Genomic DNA, 14,231 nt, shown 5'->3' with positions numbered 1-14,231 from the left:
TTCTTTACTGGACACCAGATGGTACTAGAATTCTATGCAATGTTCTGCGATATTATTAATTAAGGTGTAATGTTCTTTACTGGCCACCAGATGGCACTAGAATTCTATGCAATGTTCTGTGATATTATTAATTAAGGTGAAATGTTCTTTACTGGCCACCAGATGGTACTAGAATTCTATGCAATGTTCTGCGATATTATTAATTAAGGTGTAATGTTCTTTACTGGACACCAGATGGTACTAGAATTCTATGCAATGTTCTGCGATATTATTAATTAAGGTGTAATGTTCTTTACTGGCCACCAGATGGCACTAGAATTCTATGCAATGTTCTGTGATAATATTAATTAAGGTTTAATGTTCTTTACTGGCCACCAGATGGCACTAGAATTCTATGCAATGTTCTGCGATATTATTAATTAAGGTGTAATGTTCTTCACTGATGGTACTAGAATTCTATGCAATGTTCTGCGATATTATTAATTAAGGTGTAATGTTCTTTACTGGCCACCAGATGGTACTAGAATTCTATGCAATGTTCTGCGATATTATTAATTAAGGTGTAATGTTCTTTACTGGACACCAGATGGTACTAGAATTCTATGCAATGTTCTGCGATATTATTAATTAAGGTGTAATGTTCTTTACTGGCCACCAGATGGTACTAGAATTCTATTCAATGTTCTGCGATATTATTAATTAAGGTGTAATGTTCTTTACTTGCCACCAGATGGCACTAGAATTCTATGCAATGTTCTGTGATATTATTAATTAAAGTGTAATGTTCTTTACTGGCCACCAGATGGCACTAGAATTCTATGCAATGTTCTGCGATATTATTAATTAAGGTGTAATGTTCTTTACTGGCCACCAGATGGCACTAGAATTCTATGCAATGTTCTGTGATATTATTAATTAAGGTGTAATGTTCTTTACTGGCCACCAGATGGCACTAGAATTCTATGCAATGTTCTGCGATATTATTAATTAAGGTGTAATGTTATTTACTGGCCACCAGATGGTACTAGAATTCTATGCAATGTTCTGCTATATTATTAATTAAGGTGTAATGTTCCTTACTGGCCACCAGATGACACTAGAATTCTATGCAATGTTCTGTGATATTATTAAGTAAGGTGTAATGTTATTTACTGGCCACCAGATGGTACTAGAATTCTATGCAATGTTCTTCGATATTATTAATTAAGGTGTAATGTTCTTTACTGGCCACCAGATGGCACTAAAATTCTATGCAATGTTCTGCGATATTATTAATTAAGGTGTAATTTTCTTTACTTGCCACCAGATGGTACTAGCATTCTATGCAATGTTCTGCGATATTATTAATTAAGGTGAAATGTTCTTTACTGGCCACCAGATGGTACTAGAATTCTATGCAATGTTCTGCGATATTATTAATTAAGGTGTAATGTTCTTTACTGGCCACCAGATGGTACTAGAATTCTATGCAATGTTCTGCGATATTATTAATTAAGGTGTAATGTTATTTACTGGCCACCAGATGGTACTAGAATTCTATGCAATGTTCTGCGATATTATTAATTAAGGTGTAATGTTATTTACTGGCCACCAGATGGTACTAGAATTCTATGTAATGTTCTGCGATATTAATAATATAGGTGTAATGTTCTTTACTGGCCACCAGATGGCACTAGAATTCTATGCAATGTTCTGCGATATTATTAATTAAGGTGTAATGTTATTTACTGGCCACCGGATTGCACTACAATTCTATGCAATGTTCTGCGATATTATTAATTAAGGTGTAATGTTCTTTACTGGCCACCAGATGGCACTAGAATTCTATGCCATGTTCTGCGATATTATTATTTAAGGTGTAATGTTCTTTACTGGCCACCAGATGGTACTAGAATTCTATGCAATGTTCTGCGATATTATTAATTAAGGTGTAATGTTCTTTACTTGCCACCAGATGGTACTAGCATTCTATGCAATGTTCTGCGATATTATTAATTAAGGTGAAATGTTCTTTACTGGCCACCAGATGGTACTAGAATTCTATGCAATGTTCTGCGATATTATTAATTAAGGTGTAATGTTCTTTACTGGCCACCTGATGGTACTAGAATTCTATGCAATGTTCTGCGATATTATTAATTAAGGTGTAATGTTATTTACTGGCCACCAGATGGTACTAGAATTCTATGTAATGTTCTGCGATATTAATAATATAGGTGTAATGTTCTTTACTGGCCACCAGATGGCACTAGAATTCTATGCAATGTTCTGCGATATTATTAATTAAGGTGTAATGTTATTTACTGGCCACCAAATGGCACTAAAATTCTATTCAATGTTCTGCGATATTAATAATTAAGGTGTAATGTTCTTTACTTGCCACCAGATGGTACTAGAATTCTGTGCAATGTACTGCGATATTATTAATTAAGGTGTAATGTTCTTTACTGGCCACTAGATGGCACTAGAATTCTATGCAATGTTCTGCGATATTATTAATTAAGGTGTAATGTTCTTTACTGGCCACCAGATGGTACTAGAATTCTATTCAATGTTCTGCGATATTATTAATTAAGGTGTAATGTTCTTTACTTGCCACCAGATGGTACTAGAATTCTGTGCAATGTTCTGCGATAGTATTAATTAAGGTGTAATGTTCTTTACTGGCCACCAGATGGTACTAGAATTCTATGCAATGTTCTGTGATATTATTAATTAAGGTGTAATGTTCTTTACTGACCACCAGATGGTACTAGAATTCTATAAAATGTTATGCGATAATATTAATTAAGGTGTAATGTTCTTTACTGGCCACCAGATGGCACTAGAATTCTATGCAATGTTATGCGATATTATTAATTAAGGTGTAATGTTCTTTACTGGCCACCAGATGGCACTAGAATTCTATGCAATGTTATGCGATATTATTAATTAAGGTGTAATGTTCTTTACTGACCACCAGATGGTACTAGAATTCTATGCAATGTTCTGCGATATTATTAATTAAGGTGTAATGTTCTCTACTGGCCACCAGATGGTACTAGAATTCTATTCAATGTTCTGCGATATTATTAATTAAGGTGTAATGTTCTTTACTTGCCACCAGATGGTACTAGAATTCTATGCAATGTTCTGCGATATTATTAATTAAGGTGTAATGTTCTTTACTGGCCACCAGATGGTACTAGAATTCTATGCAATGTTCTGCGATATTATTAATTAAGGTGTAATGTTCTTTACTGACCACCAGATGGTACTAGAGTTCTATGCAATGTTCTGTGATATTACTAATTAAGGCTACTTTCACACATCCGGTTTGAGCCCTGCGGCTCAATCCGGCTGTGAAAACTATGCAACGGATGCGGTGAAAACACCGCATCCTTTGCATAAGTTTTTACATGCGGCCCGTCCGGTTTTTGCCGCTTGCGGCATGCTACTGAGCATGCGCAGTGGCAAAAACCGCATGCGGCGGCTGGATGCGGTTATTGCCGCATCGCGCCGCATCCGGCCGCCATAGGCATGCATTGAAAAATGCGCCGCAGCGGCCGGATGCGGCGCGATGCGGTGTTTTTTGCCGGAGCAAAAAACGTTGCAGGGCACGTTCGATCCGGCCGCCGCATCGGCTAAATCTGCCGCATGCGGCAAAAACCGGACCGAACGCAAGCCCCTGCGGCACAATACGGCACTAATGTAAGTCTATGCAAAAAAAAACCGCAACCGGCGTTACAAAAGCCGGTTGCGGTTTTTCTGCAGAACGCCGTATTGTGCCGCAGAGCAAAAATCCGGATGTGTGAAAGTACCCTTAGGTGTAATGTTCTTTACTGGCCACCAGATGGTACTAGAATTCTATGCAATGTTATGCGATATTATTAATTAAGGTGTAATGTTCTTTACTGGCCACCAGATGGCACTAGAATTCTATGCAATGTTCTGCGATATTATTAATTAAGGTGTAATGTTCTTTACTGGCCACCAGATGGTACTAGCATTCTATGCAATGTTCTGCGATATTATTAATTAAGGTGTAATGTTCTTTACTTGCCACCAGATGGTACTAGCATTCTATGCAATGTTCTGCGATATTATTAATTAAGGTGAAATGTTCTTTACTGGCCACCAGATGGTACTAGAATTCTATGCAATGTTCTGCGATATTATTAATTAAGGTGTAATGTTCTTTACTGGCCACCAGATGGCACTAGAATTCTATGCAATGTTCTGCGATATTATTAATTAAGGTGTAATGTTCTTTACTGGCCACCAGATGGTACTAGAATTCTATGCAATGTTCTGCGATATTATTAATTAAGGTGTAATGTTCTTTACTGGCCACCAGATGGTACTAGAATTCTATTCAATGTTCTGCGATATTATTAATTAAGGTGTAATGTTCTTTACTGGCCACCAGATGGTACTAGAATTCTATGCAATGTTCTGTGATATTATTAATTAAGGTGTAATGTTCTTTACTGGCCACCAGATGGTACTAGAATTCTATGCAATGTTCTGCGATATTATTAATTAAGGTGTAATGTTCTTTACTGGCCACCAGATGGTACTAGCATTCTATGCAATGTTCTGTGATATTATTAATTAAGGTGAAATGTTCTTTACTGGCCACCAGATGGTACTAGAATTCTATGCAATGTTCTGCGATATTATTAATTAAGGTGTAATGTTCTTTACTGGACACCAGATGGTACTAGAATTCTATGCAATGTTCTGCGATATTATTAATTAAGGTGTAATGTTCTTTACTGGCCACCAGATGGCACTAGAATTCTATGCAATGTTCTGTGATAATATTAATTAAGGTTTAATGTTCTTTACTGGCCACCAGATGGCACTAGAATTCTATGCAATGTTCTGCGATATTATTAATTAAGGTGTAATGTTCTTCACTGATGGTACTAGAATTCTATGCAATGTTCTGCGATATTATTAATTAAGGTGTAATGTTCTTTACTGGCCACCAGATGGTACTAGAATTCTATGCAATGTTCTGCGATATTATTAATTAAGGTGTAATGTTCTTTACTGGACACCAGATGGTACTAGAATTCTATGCAATGTTCTGCGATATTATTAATTAAGGTGTAATGTTCTTTACTGGCCACCAGATGGTACTAGAATTCTATTCAATGTTCTGCGATATTATTAATTAAGGTGTAATGTTCTTTACTTGCCACCAGATGGCACTAGAATTCTATGCAATGTTCTGTGATATTATTAATTAAAGTGTAATGTTCTTTACTGGCCACCAGATGGCACTAGAATTCTATGCAATGTTCTGCGATATTATTAATTAAGGTGTAATGTTCTTTACTGGCCACCAGATGGCACTAGAATTCTATGCAATGTTCTGTGATATTATTAATTAAGGTGTAATGTTCTTTACTGGCCACCAGATGGCACTAGAATTCTATGCAATGTTCTGCGATATTATTAATTAAGGTGTAATGTTATTTACTGGCCACCAGATGGTACTAGAATTCTATGCAATGTTCTGCTATATTATTAATTAAGGTGTAATGTTCCTTACTGGCCACCAGATGACACTAGAATTCTATGCAATGTTCTGTGATATTATTAAGTAAGGTGTAATGTTATTTACTGGCCACCAGATGGTACTAGAATTCTATGCAATGTTCTTCGATATTATTAATTAAGGTGTAATGTTCTTTACTGGCCACCAGATGGCACTAAAATTCTATGCAATGTTCTGCGATATTATTAATTAAGGTGTAATTTTCTTTACTTGCCACCAGATGGTACTAGCATTCTATGCAATGTTCTGCGATATTATTAATTAAGGTGAAATGTTCTTTACTGGCCACCAGATGGTACTAGAATTCTATGCAATGTTCTGCGATATTATTAATTAAGGTGTAATGTTCTTTACTGGCCACCAGATGGTACTAGAATTCTATGCAATGTTCTGCGATATTATTAATTAAGGTGTAATGTTATTTACTGGCCACCAGATGGTACTAGAATTCTATGCAATGTTCTGCGATATTATTAATTAAGGTGTAATGTTATTTACTGGCCACCAGATGGTACTAGAATTCTATGTAATGTTCTGCGATATTAATAATATAGGTGTAATGTTCTTTACTGGCCACCAGATGGCACTAGAATTCTATGCAATGTTCTGCGATATTATTAATTAAGGTGTAATGTTATTTACTGGCCACCAAATGGCACTAAAATTCTATTCAATGTTCTGCGATATTAATAATTAAGGTGTAATGTTCTTTACTTGCCACCAGATGGTACTAGAATTCTGTGCAATGTACTGCGATATTATTAATTAAGGTGTAATGTTCTTTACTGGCCACTAGATGGCACTAGAATTCTATGCAATGTTCTGCGATATTATTAATTAAGGTGTAATGTTCTTTACTGGCCACCAGATGGTACTAGAATTCTATTCAATGTTCTGCGATATTATTAATTAAGGTGTAATGTTCTTTACTTGCCACCAGATGGTACTAGAATTCTGTGCAATGTTCTGCGATAGTATTAATTAAGGTGTAATGTTCTTTACTGGCCACCAGATGGTACTAGAATTCTATGCAATGTTCTGTGATATTATTAATTAAGGTGTAATGTTCTTTACTGACCACCAGATGGTACTAGAATTCTATGCAATGTTATGCGATATTATTAATTAAGGTGTAATGTTCTTTACTGGCCACCAGATGGCACTAGAATTCTATGCAATGTTCTGCGATATTATTAATTAAGGTGTAATGTTCTTTACTGGCCACCAGATGGTACTAGAATTCTATGCTATGTTCTGCGATATTATTAATTAAGGTGTAATGTTCTTTACTTGCCACCAGATGGTACTAGAATTCTATGCAATGTTCTGCGATATTATTAATTAAGGTGTAATGTTCTTTACTGGCCACCAGATGGCACTAAAATTCTATTCAATGTTCTGCGATATTAATAATTAAGGTGTAATGTTCTTTACTGACCACCAGATGGTACTAGCATTCTATGCTATGTTCTGCGATATTATTAATTAAGGTGTAATGTTATTTACTGGCCACCAGATGGTACTAGAATTCTATGCAATGTTCTGCGATATTATTAATTAAGGTGTAATGTTATTTACTGGCCACCAGATGGCACTAAAATTCTATGCAATGTTCTGTGATATTATTAATTAAGATGTAATGTTCTTTACTGGCCACAAGATGGCACTAGAATTCTATGCAATGTTCTGCGATATTATTAATTAAGGTGTAATGTTATTTACTGGCCACCAGATGGTACTAGAATTCTATGCAATGTTATGCGATATTATTAATTAAGGTGTAATGTTCTTTACTGGCCACCAGATGGCACTAGAATTCTATGCAATGTTCTGCGATATTATTAATTAAGGTGTAATGTTCTTTACTGGCCACCAGATGGTACTAGAATTCTATTCAATGTTCTGCGATATTATTAATTAAGGTGTAATGTTCTTTACTTGCCACCAGATGGTACTAGAATTCAATGCAATGTTCTGCGATATTATTAAATAAGGTGTAATGTTCTTTACTGGCCACCAGATGGTACTAGAATTCTATGCAATGTTCTGCGATATTATTAATTAAGGTGTAATGTTCTTTACTGGCCACCAGATCGCACTAGAATTCTATGCAATGTTCTGCGATATTATTAATTAAGGTGTAATGTTCTTTACTGGCCACCAGATGGCACTAGAATTCTATGCAATGTTCTGCGATATTATTAATTAAGGTGTAATGTTCTTTACTGACCACCAGATGGTACTAGAATTCTATGCAATGTTCTGCGATATTATTAATTAAGGTTTAATGTTCTTTACTGGCCACCAGATGGCACTAGAATTCTATGCAATGTTCTGCGATATTATTAATTAAGGTGTAATGTTCTTTACTGACCACCAGATGGTACTAGAATTCTATGCAATGTTCTGTGATATTATTAATTAAGGTGTAATGTTATTTACTGGCCACCAAATAGCACTAAAATTCTATTCAATGTTCTGCGATATTAATAATTAAGGTGTAATGTTCTTTACTGGCCACCAGATGGTACTAGAATTCTATGCAATGTTCTGTGATATTATTAATTAAGGTGTAATGTTATTTACTGGCCACCAGATGGTACTAGAATTCTATGAAATGTTCTGTGATATTATTAATTAAGGTGTAATGTTCTTTACTGGCCACCAGATGGCACTAGAATTCTATGCAATGTTATGCGATATTATTAATTAAGGTGCAATGTTCTTTACTGGCCACCAGATGGCACTAGAATTCTATGCAATGTTATGCGATATTATTAATTAAGGTGTAATGTTCTTTACTGGCCACCAGATGGCACTAGAATTCTATGCAATGTTCTGCGATATTATTAATTAAGGTGTAATGTTCTTTACTGGCCACCAGATGGTACTAGAATTCTATTCAATGTTCTGCGATATTATTAATTAAGGTGTAATGTTCTTTACTTGCCACCAGATGGTACTAGAATTCTATGCAATGTTCTGCGATATTATTAATTAAGGTGTAATGTTCTTTACTGGCCACCAGATGGCACTAAAATTCTATTCAATGTTCTGCGATATTAATAATTAAGGTGTAATGTTCTTTACTTGCCACCAGATGGTACTAGAATTCTATGCAATGTTCTGCGATATTATTAATTAAGGTGTAATGTTCTTTACTGGCCACCAGATGGTACTAGAATTCTATGCAATGTTCTGTGATATTATTAATTAAGGTGTAATGTTCTTTACTGACCACCAGATGGTACTAGAATTCTATGCAATGTTCTGTGATATTATTAATTAAGGTGTAATGTTCTTTACTGGCCACCAGATGGCACTAGAGTTCTATGCAATGTTATGCGATATTATTAATTAAGGTGTAATGTTCTTTACTTGCCACCAGATGGCACTAGAATTCTATGCAATGTTCTGCGATATTATTAATTAAGGTGTAATGTTCTTTACTGGCCACCAGATGGTACTAGAATTCTATGCAATGTTCTGCGATATTATTAATTAAGGTGTAATGTTCTTTACTGACCACCAGATGGTACTAGAATTCTATGCAATGTTCTGTGATATTATTAATTAAGGTGTAATGTTCTTTACTGGCCACCAGATGGTACTAGAATTCTATGCAATGTTCTGCGATATTATTAATTAAGGTGTAATGTTCTTTACTGACCACCAGATGGTACTAGAATTCTATGCAATGTTCTGCGCTATTATTAATTAAGGTGTAATGTTATTTACTGGCCACCAGATGGCACTAGAATTCTATGCAATGTTCTGCGATATTATTAATTAAGGTGTAATGTTCTTTACTGGCCACCAGATGGTACTAGCATTCTATGCAATGTTCTGCGATATTATTAATTAAGGTGAAATGTTCTTTACTGGCCACCAGATGGTACTAGAATTCTATTCAATAATCTGCGATATTATTAATTAAGGTGTAATGTTCTTTACTTGCCACCAGATGGTACTAGCATTCTATGCAATGTTCTGCGATATTATTAATTAAGGTGAAATGTTCTTTACTGGCCACCAGATGGTACTAGAATTCTATGCAATGTTCTGTGATAATATTAATTAAGGTTTAATGTTCTTTACTGGCCACCAGATGGCACTAGAATTCTATGCAATGTTCTGCGATATTATTAATTAAGGTGTAATGTTCTTCACTGATGGTACTAGAATTCTATGCAATGTTCTGCGATATTATTAATTAAGGTGTAATGTTCTTTACTGGCCACCAGATGGTACTAGAATTCTATGCAATGTTCTGCGATATTATTAATTAAGGTGTAATGTTATTTACTGGCCACCAAATGGCACTAAAATTCTATTCAATGTTCTGCGATATTAATAATTAAGGTGTAATGTTATTTACTGGCCACCAAATGGCACTAAAATTCTATTCAATGTTCTGCGATATTAATAATTAAGGTGTAATGTTCTTTACTTGCCACCAGATGGTACTAGAATTCTGTGCAATGTTCTGCGATATTATTAATTAAGGTGTAATGTTCTTTACTGGCCACCAGATGGTACTAGAATTCTATGCAATGTTCTGTGATATTATTAATTAAGGTGTAATGTTCTTTACTGACCACCAGATGGTACTAGAATTCTATGCAATGTTCTGTGATATTATTAATTAAGGTGTAATGTTCTTTACTGGCCACCAGATGGCACTAGAATTCTATGCAATGTTATGCGATATTATTAATTAAGGTGTAATGTTCTTTACTGGCCACCAGATGGCACTAGAATTCTATGCAATGTTCTGCGATATTATTAATTAAGGTGTAATGTTCTTTACTGGCCACCAGATGGTACTAGAATTCTATTCAATGTTCTGCGATATTATTAATTAAGGTGTAATGTTCTTTACTTGCCACCAGATGGCACTAGAATTCTATGCAATGTTCTGTGATTTTATTAATTAAGGTGTAATGTTCTTTACTGGCCACCAGATGGTACTAGAATTCTATGCAATGTTCTGTGATATTATTAATTAAGGTGTAATGTTCTTTACTGGCCACCAGATGGTACTAGAATTCTATGCAATGTTCTGCGATATTATTAATTAAGGTGTAATGTTCCTTACTGGCCACCAGATGGCACTAGAATTCTATGCAATGTTCTGTGATATTATTAAGTAAGGTGTAATGTTATTTACTGGCCACCAGATGGTACTAGAATTCTATGCAATGTTCTGCGATATTATTAATTAAGGTGTAATGTTCTTTACTGGCCACCAGATGGTACTAGAATTCTATGCAATGTTCTGTGATAATATTAATTAAGGTGTAATGTTCTTTACTGGCCACCAGATGGCACTAAAATTCTATGCAATGTTCTGCGATATTATTAATTAAGGTGTAATGTTCCTTACTGGCCACCAGATGGCACTAGAATTCTATGCAATGTTCTGCGATATTATTAATTAAGGTGTAATGTTATTTACTGGCCACCAAATGGCACTAAAATTCTATTCAATGTTCTGCGATATTAATAATTAAGCTGTAATGTTCTTTACTGGCCACCAGATGGTACTAGAATTCTATGCAATGTTCTGTGATATTATTAATTAAGGTGTAATGTTATTTACTGGCCACCAGATGGTACTAGAATTCTATAAAATGTTATGCGATAATATTAATTAAGGTGTAATGTTCTTTACTGGCCACCAGATGGCACTAGAATTCTATGCAATGTTATGCGATATTATTAATTAAGGTGTAATGTTCTTTACTGGCCACCAGATGGCACTAGAATTCTATGCAATGTTCTGCGATATTATTAATTAAGGTGTAATGTTCTTTACTGGCCACCAGATGGTACTAGAATTCTATTCAATGTTCTGCGATATTATTAATTAAGGTGTAATGTTCTTTACTTGCCACCAGATGGTACTAGAATTCTATGCAATGTTCTGCGATATTATTAATTAAGGTGTAATGTTCTTTACTGGCCACCAGATGGCACTAAAATTCTATTCAATGTTCTGCGATATTAATAATTAAGGTGTAATGTTCTTTACTTGCCACCAGATGGTACTAGATATCTATGCAATGTTCTGCGATATTATTAATTAAGGTGTAATGTTCTTTACTGACCACCAGATGGTACTAGAATTCTATGCAATGTTCTGTGATATTATTAATTAAGGTGTAATGTTCTTTACTGACCACCAGATGGTACTAGAATTCTATGCAATGTTCTGTGATATTACTAATTAAGGCTACTTTCACACATCCGGTTTGAGCCCTGCGGCTCAATCCGGCTGTGAAAACTATGCAACGGATGCAGTGAAAACACCGCATCCTTTGCATAAGTTTTTACATGCGGCCCGTCCGGTTTTTGCCGCTTGCGGCATGCTACTGAGCATGCGCAGTGGCAAAAACCGCATGCGGCGGCTGGATGCGGTTATTGCCGCATCGCGCCGCATCCGGCCGCCATAGGCATGCATTGAAAAATGCGCCGCAGCGGCCGGATGCGGCGCGATGCGGTGTTTTTTGCCGGAGCAAAAAACGTTGCAGGGCACGTTCGATCCGGCCGCCGCATCGGCTAAATCTGCCGCATGCGGCAAAAACCGGACCGAACGCAAGCCCCTGCGGCACAATACGGCACTAATGTAAGTCTACGCAAAAAAAAAACGCAACCGGCGTTACAAAAGCCGGTTGCGGTTTTTCTGCAGAACGCCGTATTGTGCCGCAGAGCAAAAATCCGGATGTGTGAAAGTACCCTTAGGTGTAATGTTCTTTACTGGCCACCAGATTGTACTAGAATTCTATGCAATGTTATGCGATATTATTAATTAAGGTGTAATGTTCTTTACTGGCCACCAGATGGCACTAGAATTCTATGCAATGTTCTGCGATATTATTAATTAAGGTGTAATGTTCTTTACTGGCCACCAAATGGCACTAAAATTCTATTCAATGTTCTGCGATATTAATAATTAAGCTGTAATGTTCTTTACTGGCCACCAGATGGTACTAGAATTCTATGCAATGTTCTGTGATATTATTAATTAAGGTGTAATGTTATTTACTGGCCACCAGATGGTACTAGAATTCTATAAAATGTTATGCGATAATATTAATTAAGGTGTAATGTTCTTTACTGGCCACCAGATGGCACTAGAATTCTATGCAATGTTATGCGATATTATTAATTAAGGTGTAATGTTCTTTACTGGCCACCAGATGGCACTAGAATTCTATGCAATGTTCTGCGATATTATTAATTAAGGTGTAATGTTCTTTACTGGCCACCAGATGGTACTAGAATTCTATTCAATGTTCTGCGATATTATTAATTAAGGTGTAATGTTCTTTACTTGCCACCAGATGGTACTAGAATTCTATGCAATGTTCTGCGATATTATTAATTAAGGTGTAATGTTCTTTACTGGCCACCAGATGGCACTAAAATTCTATTCAATGTTCTGCGATATTAATAATTAAGGTGTAATGTTCTTTACTTGCCACCAGATGGTACTAGATATCTATGCAATGTTCTGCGATATTATTAATTAAGGTGTAATGTTCTTTACTGACTACCAGATGGTACTAGAATTCTATGCAATGTTCTGTGATATTATTAATTAAGGTGTAATGTTCTTTACTGACCACCAGATGGTACTAGAATTCTATGCAATGTTCTGTGATATTACTAATTAAGGCTACTTTCACACATCCGGTTTGAGCCCTGCGGCTCAATCCGGCTGTGAAAACTATGCAACGGATGCAGTGAAAACACCGCATCCTTTGCATAAGTTTTTACATGCGGCCCGTCCGGTTTTTGCCGCTTGCGGCATGCTACTGAGCATGCGCAGTGGCAAAAACCGCATGCGGCGGCTGGATGCGGTTATTGCCGCATCGCGCCGCATCCGGCCGCCATAGGCATGCATTGAAAAATGCGCCGCAGCGGCCGGATGCGGCGCGATGCGGTGTTTTTTGCCGGAGCAAAAAACGTTGCAGGGCACGTTCGATCCGGCCGCCGCATCGGCTAAATCTGCCGCATGCGGCAAAAACCGGACCGAACGCAAGCCCCTGCGGCACAATACGGCACTAATGTAAGTCTACGCAAAAAAAAACGCAACCGGCGTTACAAAAGCCGGTTGCGGTTTTTCTGCAGAACGCCGTATTGTGCCGCAGAGCAAAAATCCGGATGTGTGAAAGTACCCTTAGGTGTAATGTTCTTTACTGGCCACCAGATTGTACTAGAATTCTATGCAATGTTATGCGATATTATTAATTAAGGTGTAATGTTCTTTACTGGCCACCAGATGGTACTAGCATTCTATGCAATGTTCTGCGATATTATTAATTAAGGTGAAATGTTCTTTACTGGCCACCAGATGGTACTAGAATTCTATGCAATGTTCTGCGATATTATTAATTAAGGTGTAATGTTCTTTACTGGCCACCAGATGGCACTAGAATTCTATGCAATGTTCTGCGATATTATTAATTAAGGTGTAATGTTCTTTACTGGCCACCAGATGGTACTAGAATTCTATGCAATGTTCTGCGATATTATTAATTAAGGTGTAATGTTCTTTACTGGCCACCAGATGGTACTAGAATTCTATGCAATGTTCTGCAATATTATTAATTAAGGTGTAATGTTCTTTACTGGCCACCAGATGGTACTAGAATTCTATGCAATGTTCTGCGATATT

This window comes from Anomaloglossus baeobatrachus, chromosome 1, assembly GCF_048569485.1.
Source record: "Anomaloglossus baeobatrachus isolate aAnoBae1 chromosome 1, aAnoBae1.hap1, whole genome shotgun sequence".
Taxonomy (NCBI): Eukaryota; Metazoa; Chordata; class Amphibia; order Anura; family Aromobatidae; genus Anomaloglossus; species Anomaloglossus baeobatrachus.
This window is presented reverse-complemented; position numbering follows the sequence as displayed.